The sequence below is a fragment of the Dromiciops gliroides genome, chromosome 1 (genome assembly GCF_019393635.1).
Source record: "Dromiciops gliroides isolate mDroGli1 chromosome 1, mDroGli1.pri, whole genome shotgun sequence".
NCBI lineage: Eukaryota > Metazoa > Chordata > Mammalia > Microbiotheria > Microbiotheriidae > Dromiciops > Dromiciops gliroides.
Genome location: NC_057861.1, coordinates 142,307,152 through 142,323,446, shown reverse-complemented (window position 1 = coordinate 142,323,446; position 16,295 = coordinate 142,307,152). Strand labels below are relative to the sequence as shown.

The 16,295-nt window shown below is 37.2% G+C and overlaps 1 protein-coding gene across 1 annotated transcript in view; it reads left to right on the top strand.

Moving 5' to 3' along the window:
* VPS13B (vacuolar protein sorting 13 homolog B) overlaps window positions 1-16,295 on the top strand; it is a 996,174-nt gene that overhangs the window by 120,568 nt on the left and 859,311 nt on the right. The window lies entirely within an intron of this gene.

Sequence of the window (16,295 nt, the reverse complement as noted above, 5' to 3'; positions counted from 1 at the left end):
TTAAATATTAGAGCTGGAAGGACCTTAGAAGTCATGTAGTCTGAGCCTTTTATTTTACATACCAGGAAAAAAGTGTGGGGGATTTTACATGGCTAGTTAATGGCAGAATGAAAATTTGAACCCTGGTGCCCCGACTACCAATCCATTCCTCATTATATTATACAAAAGAGTCATAGGATTTAAAAGTATAAAATGTCCTCAGAAATCATCTAGCTTAACCACTTCATTTAAAAAACACATAAACTTAATACCATGGTGTTAAAATCACTTGTTCGAGGCCATAAAAAATATTAAATGATGAAGTCAGGATTTGAACCTAGGTTCTTTAATTACTTGTGCTTTTTCTTTTAAACTAACATACCCCAATTAAGATGAGCATTTTTATATGCAAAACAGGATAGAAAGAGTGTAGCTATGGATCTGCAGCACTTATTAGCTTGCTTCTCCCTCCAAGGATACAACAAATTCTTCAGGCTGTTTTCAAAGGCATTCTGCTTTGTCTGTTTCTTACGTACTTTCTTTCTTGCGTCTTTATTGACTTTTCATTTCTTGAATAAGCTTTTTTCCCCAAGATGTTTCAATGAGCCTCTATTCTTCTCCTTTTCAATTTGGCAACTGTGTTACTAACCCATTTTCCATCTGTGGTACCTCCCCAACCCTCTGCCAAGTCAGAAAAATAAAAGCAAAACCTTGTAATTAATATGCATATTCAAGCAAAATAAATCCCCATATTGATATCTGAAATTATGTATCTCATTTTGTTTGTTGAGTTTGTCACTTTACTGTGAGGAAGCGAGTACCATGTTTTGTCACCAATCCTCTGAAAGTATGTTTGATCATTACACTGATCAGAATTCTTAAGTTTTTCTTCACAATATTGTTAATATTATATAAATTATTCTTTGACTTCTGCTTACTTCTACATCATTTCATACAACTTTTCCCACATACTCGGTTCTGCCCCTATTTTTTCAAGAAGAGTACTGTTGGGATTAACCATCTTATCTATCACGTGTATACAAGTGACAGTAATAGGTCTGTGCTGCCATTTTACAGGGAGAGGTACACCCATTAGGGTAAGTTATTTACAAATTTTCTATTGGAGAGCCCAGATTTTTGTGTGTGTCATATATGACATTATTGGCCATCTTAAGAGAGGCAAACAAAAGAGTGGGTGGAATTGGTTTTATCATGTGCTTAGGTCCCCTGAAGAAAACAAGAAACATCATTTCATGATATACTTGGGCATCTTTCCTTGAAGTACATCTTATATGCACCATCATCTAATATAGAACATTAAGAAATTATTTGAGGAACCTGGCAAGATTCCATAAACCAAGTTTACTGTATATATTGATGTTTCTTGATATCAGTACAAAATTAGGTCTAGGCATGGTAAGGGAACATTGTGGTTTGAAATCAATAAATGAAAAACAGTAAATGCTTATGGACTATTCAAAAGCCTTATACCTTTCTATCAGTGATACTTTGATTTAAGAAGAATTACAAAAAGTTCTAGACAAAAAGAGCCACAGACACTACCTGATAAATGAAAGACCCCATATTTTAGCATATAGGAAAGTGTTGGTTAAAGATGTGGGAGTTATTTCATAGGAATCTTAATTTTGGGCTGCAGGAGACCACAGAAGCCTCTAGTTCATTTTCTTCACTTTATAGATCAGGAAACCAAGCTCTAGAGACATGAAATGATTTGCCAAAGATCACCATAGATAGTAGTTAAAGTGACAAAAGTCAAATTCAAAACCAGATCTTCTGAGTCCTAATTTAGAGTTTTTCTCCCATTTTTACTACTCCGAAGCTGTCTTTCTGCAGGCAGACTGTTAACTAGTTTTATATCTTCATTTCCTACAGAAGTTTAATTGCTATAAAGCAGTCACCATAACTGCCTTAGCTGAAAACACTTGATATTTTTGCCAAGTAGAGAACATGGTAACCAGAAGACACCAATGTTTTAAAATAACAGGTCACGTGCAAAATATTATGTAAGAGGAGGGCAGAAAATTACAAATAATAATACACAGAACAGTGAGGAATAGATAGGGGATAGGCATGGAAGAATGCATCTGAAGAAATTTTTGCCCAAGACATAATTAATCCAAATCATTTAGAGAGTATTCATAGATAAAATTGAAAAGAAGCTAGGTAAGATAAATAAAGTATTTATTATGTGCTTACTTGGTGCCAGACATTGTGCTAAGCACTTGGATAGATAAATATAAACAGGACAGTCCTTCCCTTCAAAGAGCTTACATTTTAATGAGGGAAGACAACAGGTAAATGGGTCCTAGAATGGGGGAAGATGTGCTTGCATGGTAGCATGGTCTGGAAATGATTGAGAAATGAGATAAAAACCTGGATGGACACTAGCAAGATATCTGTCCATCTGTTAGAGCCTGGTGATTTCATAAGTGGTGTCCCAAGTTTCTGCTGGGGAGACAAGTAAACATATAAAATGGAACAGATCTGTCAGCATTTCAAAAACAAACCATTTTTATTAAAGATTGCAGTGTAATCAGTACTCTTAGACTTTGAGTATTTCAGTGAAATTTTAACTAAAAAAGAAGAGGAGAACAGATAGAACAAACCAATTATCTATAAAAAATAAATGCAGGCCGGAATTGAGACAATTCTAATCGGGAAAGAGAAGATGCCAAATAATGAGACACAAAATTTGCATCATATTATTACCATAAAAAGTAATTAAGAAGACAATGGGAGCTGCTCACCATATATTTACTTTCTGTTCACCAGTAAACCTAAATGAAAATGATCTACACATTAATCAGGGGTATCCTTGATGAAAATATGAGAGGCAACAGGCAGATTTTCTTAAATGATTTCAGTTGCAGATCACATCTTAGGTCACAAAATCTACTGAAAAGACTAGAATATAGACTGTATAGGTACATTTATTGTTTGTTGATTAAAAAACTAATTTTTCTTGGCAATAAAGTGCTTGCCTTGAATATTCATTAACAGATTGATTCACCCACAGATATATTTATAGATTACATTCTTTTTATTGCAGCAAGTCTTAGAGTACTATAACCAAAATATCAATTTAGGAGAACACCAAATGTATAGAGAATTTCTACTTCCCAGGTTGTAACATGTAATAGGGAGCTATTAGAGTTTATTGAGTAGAGGACTGACTTGGTCAGACCCGGGTGTAAAGAAAAACACTTCGGAAGCATTGAGGAGGACAGATTGGATTGAAGAGAGATTTGAGGAAGGAGACCAATTAGGAGGCCATTTCATTAGTCTAGGTGAGTTCCTGACCTAAGGTAAGTTGAAGTAAATTGAATGAGGAGTGAGAAAGGAACAAATGCAAAAAAAAAAAAAAAGTATTTGAGACCAAAATGACAGAATTTGGCAACTGCATATGTGGACTGAGGCAGAGTAAGCAATTAAGGATGATCTGAAATTGTGAACTTGGGAGACTGGAAGGATGATGGTACCCTTGACAGAAATAGGGAAGTTTGGAAAAGGAATGCATGGTGGTGGGAAGATACTGAGTTCTATTTTAGAGATTTACTGAGTTTAACCCTATAAGAAGGCAGCCTTGGGGAGGAGTAGGGAAAAAGAAAATTTATTGCCTTAATTTCCAGAAGCACTCCATATTCTCCCACGAACAAGCCAACAAGCAAGTCATCCCTTTAATCTAGGAAGAAATGAGGTCCTCAGGCACCCAGTTCATTAGCTCCCCCTACTGGAGAAGGGGGAGTTTGCCATTATTAAGATACACACATAGTAATGTCTAAGGACCAAAAGCAGCTTTCTACTTGTCTAGTTCTTCTATTCCCTCCCCACATCTCATCAAAGAAAGACTTGATTTATCTGTTTAAAATAATACTGTCACTTTGATATGTATTATTATATAAACATGATAAATGACATAATATTTATTAAAGCATTGAAAAAATATTGATATCTTTATCAAGTGTATCCTTTTTTTTTTAATTTTTATTTATTTATTTATTTATTTTTGTGAGGCAATTGGGGTTAAGTGACTTGCCCAGAGTCACACAGCTAGTAAGTGTTAAGTGTCGGAGGCTGGATTTGAACTCAGGTCCTCCTGAATCCAGGGCCGGTGCTCTACCCACTGCGCCACCTAGCTGCCCCTATCAAGTGTATCCTTAAATATGATAGATCAACTTTGTTCATTCGGAAACAATGATATTAAGGGCTTTACTATGTGGAAATACTAGATATTAAAATATAGTTCCTAGGGGCAGCTAGATGGCACAGTGGATAAGGCACCGGCCCTGGATTCAGGAGTACCTGAGTTCAAATCCGGCCTCTGACACTTTACACTTACTAGCTGTGTGACCCTGGGCAAGTCACTTAACCCCAACTGCCTCACCAAAAAACAAACAAAAAAACCAAACCAAAACAAAACAAAAAATATAGTTCCTGGGGGCAGCTAGGTGGCACAGTGGATAGAGCACAGGTCCTGGATTCAGGAGTACTTGAGTTCAAATCAGGCCTCAGACACTTAATACTTACTAGCTGTGTGACCGTGGGCAAGTCACTTAACCCCAATTGCCTCTGTTAAAAAAATATGTGTGTGTGTGTGTGTGTGTGTGTGTGTGTGTGTGTGTGTGTAGTTCCTGGCCTCATTGGGTTTATACTCTAACTGTGTAATTTAAGATTCTAAATGTGGATTCTAATCTGTTCCCCCAGTTTGGGGAAACTGACTAAAAATCACTGATAAAACGAGTTTAGGTTTTTAAGGGTTTATTGGAAAATAGAAAGAAAAAGATTGAGAACAGAATTCTAACAGCCTGGCATTCCTGTCTTTCCTCAAATTTCCTGTGAAGTCCTCTGCCGCCACCACCATCAAGTCAGGAAGCCAAAAAAGCCCAGCGCTCTCTGCGCAGGCTCCCTTTCCTCCTTCCTGTCTCCTCCCAGACCATAGGAGGCTCCTCAAGTTGATTGGCTGGTAGCCTTGATAGACAGCACCCATGAGCAAACGTCATTTCCTGACGCCAAGGAAAAGCCACAATGCCTCTGAGGCATTTTCCTCATGGTGGAGCTTTCCCACAGCAAGTCTCCAGTAGGTGGCGTCATTCCAATCATTACATATCAAGGGCAACGGTATGACAAATAAATATGCAACAACACTTTTTATGGGGAAACAAGTCCTCATAGATAACATGTTGCAGCCTACTTGTACTTGCCATGTATATTGACTGCATATTGCTATTTTGATTCTTCTGACACAGTGGCTTTTCATGATTCAACACCATGTTGCATTTCCAGAATACTGGCATTAAAAATATGATTTTGTAGCAGGGCAATATGTGGTAACAATCAGCAAGCACCTTGCTGTTTCTCTAATGTGATCCTTTTATTCCATACTGGGTCTATCTGTAATGTCTGTCCAAGATGTACCAATTTACTTACTTGGTTGACTGAGTATTACAGTTTTTCAAATGATGTGTATTTAAGTAATATGTACAAATTTTCTTTCATCTTAAATCTTTCTCTTTCATACTCCTTTCATCTTTTGACTCTTATTCAACCTGAGTTCCCTTCTGATGACAACCCATTCATGACTACTTTTTGCAGCACTAATTGTTCTTTTAGTAATTCCCCTCAATTACTGGTTGTGGTGGAATACCTTACTCTCCAGTGCCACTTCTAAACTTTCCCTCTTCTACTGTCGCTCAGTGAACCTCACCTTCTTTGAGGTTCATTCATTTGATATATACCACACTATCAAAATTCTGATAACTCTAGTATACTGATCTTCAGTTCTTCAATTTACTCGTTTTTCATGACTTACACCTTCACCCCACCTTAGCTACACACAGAGTTTGTCTTATCTTTGATCTTGCCATTGTGAGATTAAAATTGGATATTAGATCATAAATCTCCCCTACTTAACCTTTCCCTTAATTTATCTCCCAGACTAGTAAATGGAAGAATCTTCTGGTTTTCTAGATAGAGCCTTTATTGTATGGTAGTCACAAGGTGATGTTGATTAGAAGGATAGGAAAGTAGAAATACAATACAAATCGTCTTAAGTCTAGGCTTAGTCTATATTCTGTATAAAACTCACCAAAACCCAAGGCCACTTTTGGGGAGAGAGACCGAGTCAAGTGCGTGCTGTTAACCGAGAGCCGGGCCAAGTCAAACTCCAGTCCGTGTCTGTCTGTGCAGTGCAGCCAGCAGACCAGCGGAGCAGGAAAAAAGTTCTACTTCCGTTCTCTCCACCCTGGAAGTCGAGTGCGTAGCAGGCAGTCTGATGTGCGCAGCAGGTGGACTGTTGGTCTCCTCCTCAAAAGGGTGGTCCTTCAAAAACTGGAGTCTTTCAGTTATCCTAACCGACTGTTAAAAAACTTTCATATTTTTTTACCACACCATCAGCCATGAAATGCATCATTTCATCTTTATGAACTCTGAATTCTCCTTATGTGATCTCAATTTATTGTCATTCCACCTCCTTCTGCCTTTCAATTCCTAACCTTTTTTTTTTTTTTTTTTTGTACTCACTGTGCCCACTAATCCCTCAGCTCCTTAATTTTTTTCCCCAGGCCATTACTCCTGCACTGGTTACACATTTCTTCCATCCCCATCTTGACCTCTTCATGAACTAGTTCAGCTCTATGCCATTCTAGTCTCTGGAGTCCTTTGCTTCCTTCTCTTATTGCCAATCTTCAACCAAACTTCAGCCTTGGATTATTCCCATCATCCCATTGCCTTTATTGCTACTCACATGCTGAAAAAAAGGTGAAGAAAAATTTTGAAGCTACCCTGATAGTAGTTGTTACATGTTGGTTACATAATCTCTCCTCAGTCCTCATTGTGGCAAAGACAATTTTTTTTTCAGTCTTAATATTATTTTATTTTTTTCCAGTTACATGTAAGGATAGTTTTTGACATTTGTTTTTATAAGATTTTGAGTTCCAAATTTTTCTCCCTCCTTCCCTTCTCTCTCCTCTCCACAAGATGGCAAGTAATCTGATATGGGTTAAATATGTACAATCGCAATACATATTTTTCCACATTAGTCATGCTATGAAAGAAGAATCCGAACAAACGGGAAAAACCTCAAGAAAGAAAAAATCACCACCAACAAAAAGTAAGAATAGTATGGTTCAATCTGCATTCAGCTTCCACAGTTCTTTTTCTAGATATAAAGAGCATTTTCCATCATGAGACCTTTAGAATTATCTTGGATCATTGTATTATTGAGAAGAGCTAAGTCTATCACAGTTAATCATCACACAGTGTTGTTGTTACTTTGTCAATGTTCTCCTGGTTCTGCTCACTTCAGTCAATATCAGTCCACTTAAGTCTTTCCAGGTTTTTCTGAAATCTGCCTGCTCATCATTTCTTATAGCACAATAGTATTCCATTACATTTATATATACTTGTTCAGCCATTCCCCAAATGATGGGCATCCTCTCACTTTCCAGTTCTTTGCCTACCACAAAGTATTTTTGTGCATGTGCGTCCTTTCCCCTTTTTCATAATCTCTTTGGGTTACAGACCTAGTACTTGTATTACTGGGTCAAAGGGTATATACAACCCCACAGCCCTTTGGGTGTAGTTCCAAATTGCTTCTCAGAATGGTTGGATCAGTTCACAACTCCACCGACAATTCATTAGTGTTCCACTTTTTCCAAATCTTCTCTAACATTTATTATTTTCATTTTTGTCTTATTAGCCAATCTGCTAGGTATTAGGTAGTACCTCAGAGTTGTTTTAATTTGTATTTTTCTAATCAGTAGTGATTTAGAACATTTTTTTTAATAAGGCAATAGATTACTTCATCTGAAAACTGCCAGTTCATATCCTTTGACCATTTCTCAATTGGGGAATGACTTGTGTCCTTATAAATTTGATTCAATTCGCTATATATTTGAGAAATGAGGCCTTTATCAGAAACACTGGCTGTAAAAATGGTTTCCCAACTTTCTGTTTTCCTTCTATCTTGACTACATTGCTTGTGTGTGTACAAACCCTTTTTAATTTAATGTAATAAAAATGACCCATTTTGTATTTCCTAACATTCTCTATCTCTTGTTTGTGTGGGTTTATTTTATATCCTGGAAATTTTCATTTTGGGATCTCTTTCAGCAGGTGATAGGTGGATTCTTTCAATGACTTTTATCCTCTGATTCTAGGATACTTGGGCAGTTCTCCTTGATAATTTCCTGGAATATGGTGTGTAGATTCTTTTTTTGATCATAGCTTTTAGGTAGTCCAGTGATTTTTTTTTTGGGGGGGGAGCAGGTCAATGAGAGTTAAGTGACTTGCCCAGGGTCATACAGCTAGCAAGTATCTGGTGTCTGAGGCCGGATTTGAACTCACATCCTCCTGAATCCAGAGCCGGTACTTTATCCACTGTGCCACCTAGCTGCCCCTGTCCAATGATTCTTGAATTATCTCTCCTGGATCTATTTTCTAGGTCAATTGTTTTTCCGATGAGGTATTTCACATTTCTTCTTTTTAAAAATTCTTTTGATTCTGTTTGACTGATTCTTGGTATTTCATAGAGTCATTAGCTTCCACCTGCCCAAATATAATTTTTAAGGAAAATTTTTAAGGTATTATTTTCTTCAGTAAGTTTTTGTGCCTCCTTTTCCATTTGGCCAATTTTACTTTTAAAAGGAGCTTCTTTAGTGTTGTTGTTGTTGTTGTTTTCCCATTTGGCCAATTGTATTTTTTAAAGAATTGTTTTCTTCAGACAATTTTTGTGTTTCCTTTTCTAAGCCATTGACTCTTCATAATTTTCTTGTGTAACTCTCATTTCTCTCATTTGTTTTTTAAAATCCTTTTTTGATCTCTTTCAAGAAGGCTTTTTGGTCTTCAGACCAATTCATCTTCTTTAAGGCTTTTCATGTAGGCATTTTGACAGGGCTGTCCTCATCTGAGTTTGTGTTTTGGTCTTTCTTGTTGCCATAGAAGCTCTTTATGGTAAGAGTTCTTTTTGGTTTCTTTACTCATATTTTAGCCCATTTTGTGACTTTTAAAGTTGAACTCTGCTGCTGGGGCACAGGGGCCACTGTTGTAAGCTTCTTATATTGGGGGCCAGGGGCTTGATCACTGGCTTTCTGGTCTGAGGCCTCTGGGACTTTCCAATTCCTCGCTGCTCTGGGCTTGTTCTCTGTGACAAGATGGCTTGGGCTAGCCACCCCTGTAGGTGGTTCTCTAGTTTGACAGTTTGCCCTCTCAGCCAGGGCATGGAGTGATGGTGGTTGTTTCACAATTGGCCTACTGTGCCACCAGCCTGCTGAACCAGAACTGAGGGGCCTCAGCTACTGATCTGTGTTGTGGCAAAGAACTTCCTACTGACTTGCCCAGACACCCTCCATGCTGTGCTGTGCTCCCCTTTCTCTCAAATGAGACAGACCTTTCCTGAAGTCTTTTTAAATTTTCTCAAGGTGGAAGATTGTTTCTCTTTGTCTTTTTGTAGGTTTTATAGTTGGAATCTGCTTAGAGGCTTGATTTAATGTTGTTTCTGAGGGAAACTCCAGAGAGCTCAGGCAGTTTCCATCTTTCTCTCTCTCACCTTGGCTCCACCTCTCCAAAGACAATCTTTTTTACCCCTTCCCAATTTACTCATTACCCCACTTTGACTTTTTCAAACTTTTTAAAAAAATTCCTTCTCAGATTTCCTTTTGATCTCTTTTCCCTCAAACTCTAAGCCAAAACCTTACTTCATATTTCACTGAAAAAAACTTAAGAGCTCCTCCTTCTCTTCCCTTCCTCATCTCACATTACTTAGATGCTCTCTATAACTACCTCCTCCACCCATCTTACATAATGAACTAGACCTTCTCCTTGCCAAGGTAAACCCCTCTACATGCACAAGTAATACCATTCTATAATGTCTTCTCCAGCAGATTGACCTCTCCACATCCCCACTCTCTCACTTACCTTCAATTTCTCCCCATCTAGTCTATGCCTATAAATTTATAAGTTCCCTGCTTCTTATAAACATGCCCAGATATCTCCCATCTTCAAAAAATCCTTGATCCATCCATCCTTGCTAGCTGTTGTCCTGTCTCTTTCCTCCATTTTATGGCTAAACTCCTTGAGAAAGCTATGACAGATGCCTTTATTTCCTTTCCTCTTTTTTTTTTTTTTTAATTATCAACAGTCTGGCTTCAGATCTCATTATTCAACTCTAAAACTTCTCTCTCCTTAGTTACCAATGATCTCTTTAAATAAAAACCAACCACAACTTAAATTTTTTTTCAATCAGCAAAATTTTCTCCTTCCTTCTTCCTTCCTTTTCTCCTTTCTCTCCTCCTAATTGAGAATGAAAAAAGCATGTATTTGAGAAATAAATTTCCACATTGGTAATGTTGAAAAGGAAAAATCTTTGTAAATCTATGTATGTATATATGTATATACATATATAGTATATATAATTATTATACACATATAAATACAGAAATACATACATTTCTCATTCTGAATCCTGAGTTCTTCACCTCTCTGTCAGGAATTGAGAATTCTTAAATCTTTCAAAGTCACGTATCTTGTTGATATTATTGTCATTGTATAAATTATGCTCCCAGTTTTGCCCATCCCTTAATCCATGTTTCTTCAGGTTTCCTTGAAAGCATCCTTTTCATCATTTCTTCCAGCACAATAATATCCCAACAGATTTATATATTAAGACTTTTTTTCAGCCATACCCTATTTAACAACCTCTTCAGATTCTGATTCATTGATACCTCAAAATCAACTATAAATATTTTTTATAAATCTTTTGTTAGTTTGTTTTGTTTAGAATTTATCCTTCCCTTAATCTACAGCCTCTCTCTCATTACCCCTTTTCCCTTCCTCCCTGTTTCTTTCTATTTTCCTGTTGAGTAATGTTTTAAAAAAATTTTTCCAAATTACACATAAAAACAAATTTTGATACCAATATTTTTAAAACTTTGTGTTCCAGCTTTTCTTCCTCACTCCCCGCCCCCCCCCCCCAAGAACTCAAGCAATTCAATATAAATTATACATGAATAGTCATGCAAAACATCTCTGCATTAGCCAGGTTGTGAAAGAAAACAAAACTTCAGATTAAGGTACTATCAAAAAAATTATGCTTCAGTCTGTTTTCAGGATACCATCAGTTCTTTGTCGAGTAATGTATTTTTATACTCTCCTCTGTGCGCGTGTGTGTGTTTTCCTTCCTCTTTTGACCAGTCCAAATGAGAAGGTTCATATTTTATCAGTTCCCCCTTCCCCTTCCTCCTTGTTACTTGGGCACCTTGATAATGTGAGATAATTTCTCTAGTGTTTCTCTCTCCCTTTCCTCCCCTAGTCTTCCCCCCCCCCACTCCCCACATTCTTCTTTTCAGATCATCAAGACATTTCCAGGCCTTCTGTCTAAGGAGGCTCTCTGTGACCCCTGATGATTTTCGGATTCAGAGGTGACACATGCATCATGTTCACATATGAGAATGTAAGGAGCTTATCCTTGTGGAGTGCCTTATGATTGTCAAGTCATGTTTACCTTTTTAGGATTCTCTTTTGTGTTTGAAGTTCAAACTTTCATCATAGCTCTGATTTTTTTCATCAGGAATGCTTAAAAGTCTTAAATATCCATTTCTTTTTCTGGTAGGATTATATTCAGATTTGTTTGTGAGGTTATTCTGGACTGTAAGCCTATATCCTTTGCCTTCTGGAATATCTTATCTCAAGTTTTCCACTTTATAGTGTTGACTACTAAATTCTGTGTCAGTCAGTAAATATTTATTAAGCATCTATATGTCAGGCAGTATGCCAAGCATTGGTGATACAAATAAGAAAAAATGACAGTTCTTGACTTCAAGGAGCTTATAATCAAAAGGTGAAAGACTATACACAAAAAGGAAATAGAATTAGGAGGGAAGGGAGAGCACATGCAGAAGAAGTTACCCAGTGCAGGGGCATTATAGAGACTAATCCAAGGAGTGCAGCTCATGAGAAGTGATGGTCTGACCTTCTTTTAAGCCTTCTTTTATTGGAGGCTTTGGGAGGAGTTCTTTGCTTCACTTTCCAGCTCTGTAGTCAGAGGGGCAGAAGGTACTAAGGTACTAATGAGGTATGAGTACCAAAGATGATGAAGTCTCACTGGATAATGAGTTTCTTGTTGATGAGGTTTCCTAAAGAAAAGATAATGATGGAGACCAGTGTGAGTCTGACTGTGGCTCCTTGTTATTTGAATTCTTTATTTCGGTCTTCTTGCAATAATTTCCTTTGACCTTAAATAGCTGGATTTTGGTAATAATGTTACTGGTGATTTTCATTTTGTGGTTTCTTTAAGTAGGTGACTAGGAAATCCTTTCTACTTTTGCTTTGCCCTCTGGCACTGAAAGATGTAGACAGTTTCCTTTTAAGATTTCTTGAAGTATGATGTGTAGACTCTTTTTTTAGGAGCCATAGTGTTAAGTAGTAAAATGATTCTTAAAATGTTGGTCCTTTATCTATTCAGGTCAGTTGTTTTTGCTATGAGATACTTGACATTTTCTTATATTTTTTTCTGTCTTTTGGCTTTGTTATATTTCTTGTTTTGTGAAGTCATAGATTTCATTCCAGTCCCTCTTATTTTTTCAGGGAGTTTGTTGCTTGGGCAAGGTTTTATATATTCCTTTTGTGTCAAAGCTATTAATTCCCTTTCTAGTTCTTTCTTTTATGGCTCTCATTTCTTTTCCTTTTTTTTCCACTAGTACTCTCATTTATTAAAAGATTTTATAGCTTAAAAAAACAACAAAAAAAATTCTTGCTTTTTCTCTCCTAGGAATACTAGTTGGATTTGTGCCAAAACTGAATTTTTCTTTGAGGCTTTGCTTTAGATGTTTTAGAGGCATTCTCTTATGAGTTTGTGTCTAGAGAATTCCTCTTACCACGTTAGTTTTTTTAGTGGGATTCTCTTTTTGTTTGTTCATTCAGCATGCTTTCTAACTTTGGACTATATGTTGGGGTCTTCTTCTGGAGGAAAGAAGGTCTTGGTTGGTCATGTTGCTGCTTGCTTGGAATACTGAGTGTTACGTTAATCTAGGGACAGCTCAGGCTAGAGACCTGTAAGCTTTCAATGTTCCCAAAGCTGTCTGATCTAGGACAAAGTTTGATTGTTGCTCATTGGCTTGAGCCTTGCAAGTTTCTGAACTGTTTTTGGGTGTGAGCAACAGTAGGCATTGATGGATACAATTGATGGATACAGCCAGCTGTAAAGCTACGATGGTTCAGAGTGACAGAACTATAGGCTTTCTTTTGGTCTAGGATTTCTACCATGGTTATTCCTTTGTAGGTTTTAGATTAGGCTTGAAAGCTAGAAATGAGGCCCCTCATTCCTGGGGTGTGAGCCACACTGCTGCTGCTTGCTGCTGAACTTGTTCCTTTCTCAGTCTATTGCTGAGGTCCTGCAAATACTATTTACCCTAGAACAGCACTTCTAGCTGCAGGTCTCCTTTTCTTTCCACCCAGAATCTGTGACACCTCAGCTGTGTAGTAAGCAAAAAAGTTGCCTGTTGGCACTTGTTTCCTTAGTCTGCATGAAGTCACTCTTTGATATTGGTATGAAACCACATCATATCCTTGGTTACATTTCCTGAGCACTGGAAAGCTCTGTGATGAGCATATCTGGCCAGACCTTGTCTGCAATGTGCACAGATCTCTTTGTCTCCATGACACACTGCTATTTTTCTTGGATTTTCTAATCAATTCCCATGAATTCAATTATGTCTATGTAGATGATTTTCAAATCCTGTTATCCAGCACTTTTATTTCTCTTGACCTTCAGTCTTGCATCTCCAATTGCCTATTAGACATCTCAAAGTGGATGTCCCAAAGACATCTCCAACTCAATATGTCCAAAACTGAACTTGTTATCTTTTCCCCAAAGCTCTCCCCTTTTCCTCACTTCTTTATTACTGTTGAAGACACCACCATCTTCGCAGTCTCCTAGGCTTGCAACTTAGGTGTTATCTTTTATCTTCTCTTTTACTATCATCATATCCAATTTGTTACCAATGCCTTCCAATTTTAACTTTGTGACATTTCTCAAATATACTTCTCCTTTGACATAGACTTCACCATTGTGGTTGCCCTCATCTCCTCATGTCTGAACTATGGCACTAGCTTGATGGCTGGCTGGTCTGTCTGTCACAAGTCTTTCCCTAATCCAATCCATCCTCCACTCAGCTATCAAAGTAATCTTCCTAAAGCATAGTCTGAACATGTCATACATACCCCCCTGCTCCCCACAGATGTACTCCACTATCTAATGACACTGACCTCTTTGCTGTTCCCTACCCAGAATAATCCATCTTCCAACTCTCTGCATTTTCTTTTTTTTTTTAATTAATAAAGTATTTTATTTTCTTTCCCGTTACATGTAAAGATAGTTCTCAACTTTTGTTTATACAAGCTTTACAATTTCAGATTTTTCTCCCTTCCTCCCCTCCCTTCCCCCCTCCCCTAGACAGCAGGTAATCTGATATAGGTTTTTTATATATATACATAATAACATTAATCATATTTCTGCATTAGTCATGTTATAAGAGAGAAATCAGAGCAATGATGAAAAACCTCAACATAGAAAGAACAGCAGCACCAAAAACAAAAGAAATAGTATGGTTCATTCAGCATCTATACTCCACAGTTCTTTTTTTTTTCTTCCCCTGGATTTGGAGATCCTCTTCTATCATGAGTTCCCTGGAACTCTTCTGTACCATTGCATTGGTGAGAAGAATATAGTCCATCACAGTAGATCAACACTCAATGTTGATGATACTGTGTACAGTGTTCTGGTTCTGCTCATCTCACTTATCATCAGCCCACGCAAGACCCTCCAGGTTTCTCTGAACTCCTCCTGCTCATCGTTTCTTACAGCACAATAGTATTCCATTGTATTCATATACCACAACTTGTCCAGCCATTCCCCAATTGATGGGCATCCCCTCAACTTCCAATTCCTTGCCACCACGTAAAGAGCAGCTATAAATATTTTTGTACATGTGGGTCCCTTTCCCCTTTCCATGATTTCTTTGGGAAAAAGACCCAAAAGTGGTATTGCTGGGTCAAAGGGTATGCAACTCTGTGCATTTTCAATGGATATCATCCATGTCTCATATTCTCTCCCTACTGATCCCCACTTCTTGGTTTATCTAGTGTCCTTAAAATCTTAGATGAAATCTCTCTTTTTACCGTAAGCTTTTCCTTATTCTTGTTGATGCTAGTGACTTGCCACCATTAAGTATCTCCAGTTTCTATTATATATATCTTGTTTTTACATAGTTATTTTCTTCTCGTTTTTCGGATTAGATTATGAGCTCCTTCTTTGGCCTTTTTTAAAATTTCTAGTTCTTAGCATTATTCTGGGCACATATTAGGCCCTTATTGAGTACTTGTTGAGTCACTGATTATATTCAGTATCTACTTGATTTTCTAGTATGGATTTTTAAACTGAGCTCCTCTGAGTGACTTTCAATTTCATTGAGACTTAATATTGTGAAACATAAGGACTATGTATGATGTCATTTGCAAACAGGTACATATGGAAACTCTTTCCATTTATAGCTAATTCTTACTCTTTATAAAAATAGAATTGTATTTTTTCCATTTGCATGTAAGGACAATTTTAATATTCATTAAAAAAATTATTAAGTTCTAAATTTTCTCCCTCCCTCACCTCCTCCTTTGCTAAGATGAGCAATTTGATATATACTATATATGTCCAATCATGTAAAGCATATTTCCATATTAGTCTTGTTGTGAAAAGAGAGATAGACCAGAAGAAAAAAAAATAAAATGAAAATAGTATGTTCAATCTCCATTCAGACCCAATCAGTTCTTTCTCTGGATGTAGGTAGCATTTTTCATCATGAATGCTTTGAAATTGTCTTGGATTATTGTATTGCTGAGAAGAGCTGAGTCATTCATAATTGATCATCATACAGTATTGCTGTTACTGTATATAATATTCTCCTAGTTCTGCTCAGTTCATTCAGTATCAGTTCATGTAAGTCTTTCCAGGTTTTTCTGGAATCATCCTGCTTGTCATTCCTTATAGCACAATAATATTCCATTACATTCATATATCACTACTTGTTTAGCCATTCCCCAGTTGATGGGCTTTCCCTCAATTTCCAGTTCTTAGCCACCACAAAATTCTGCTATGTTTTTGTACAAGTAGGTCCCTTCCACCCATTTTTTCGATCTCTTTGGGATACAGACCTAGTAGTGATATTTCTCGATCAAAATGTATACACGGTTTGATTGCCCTTTGGGCATACTTCCAAATTGCTCTCCAAAATGGTTGGATAGGGGCA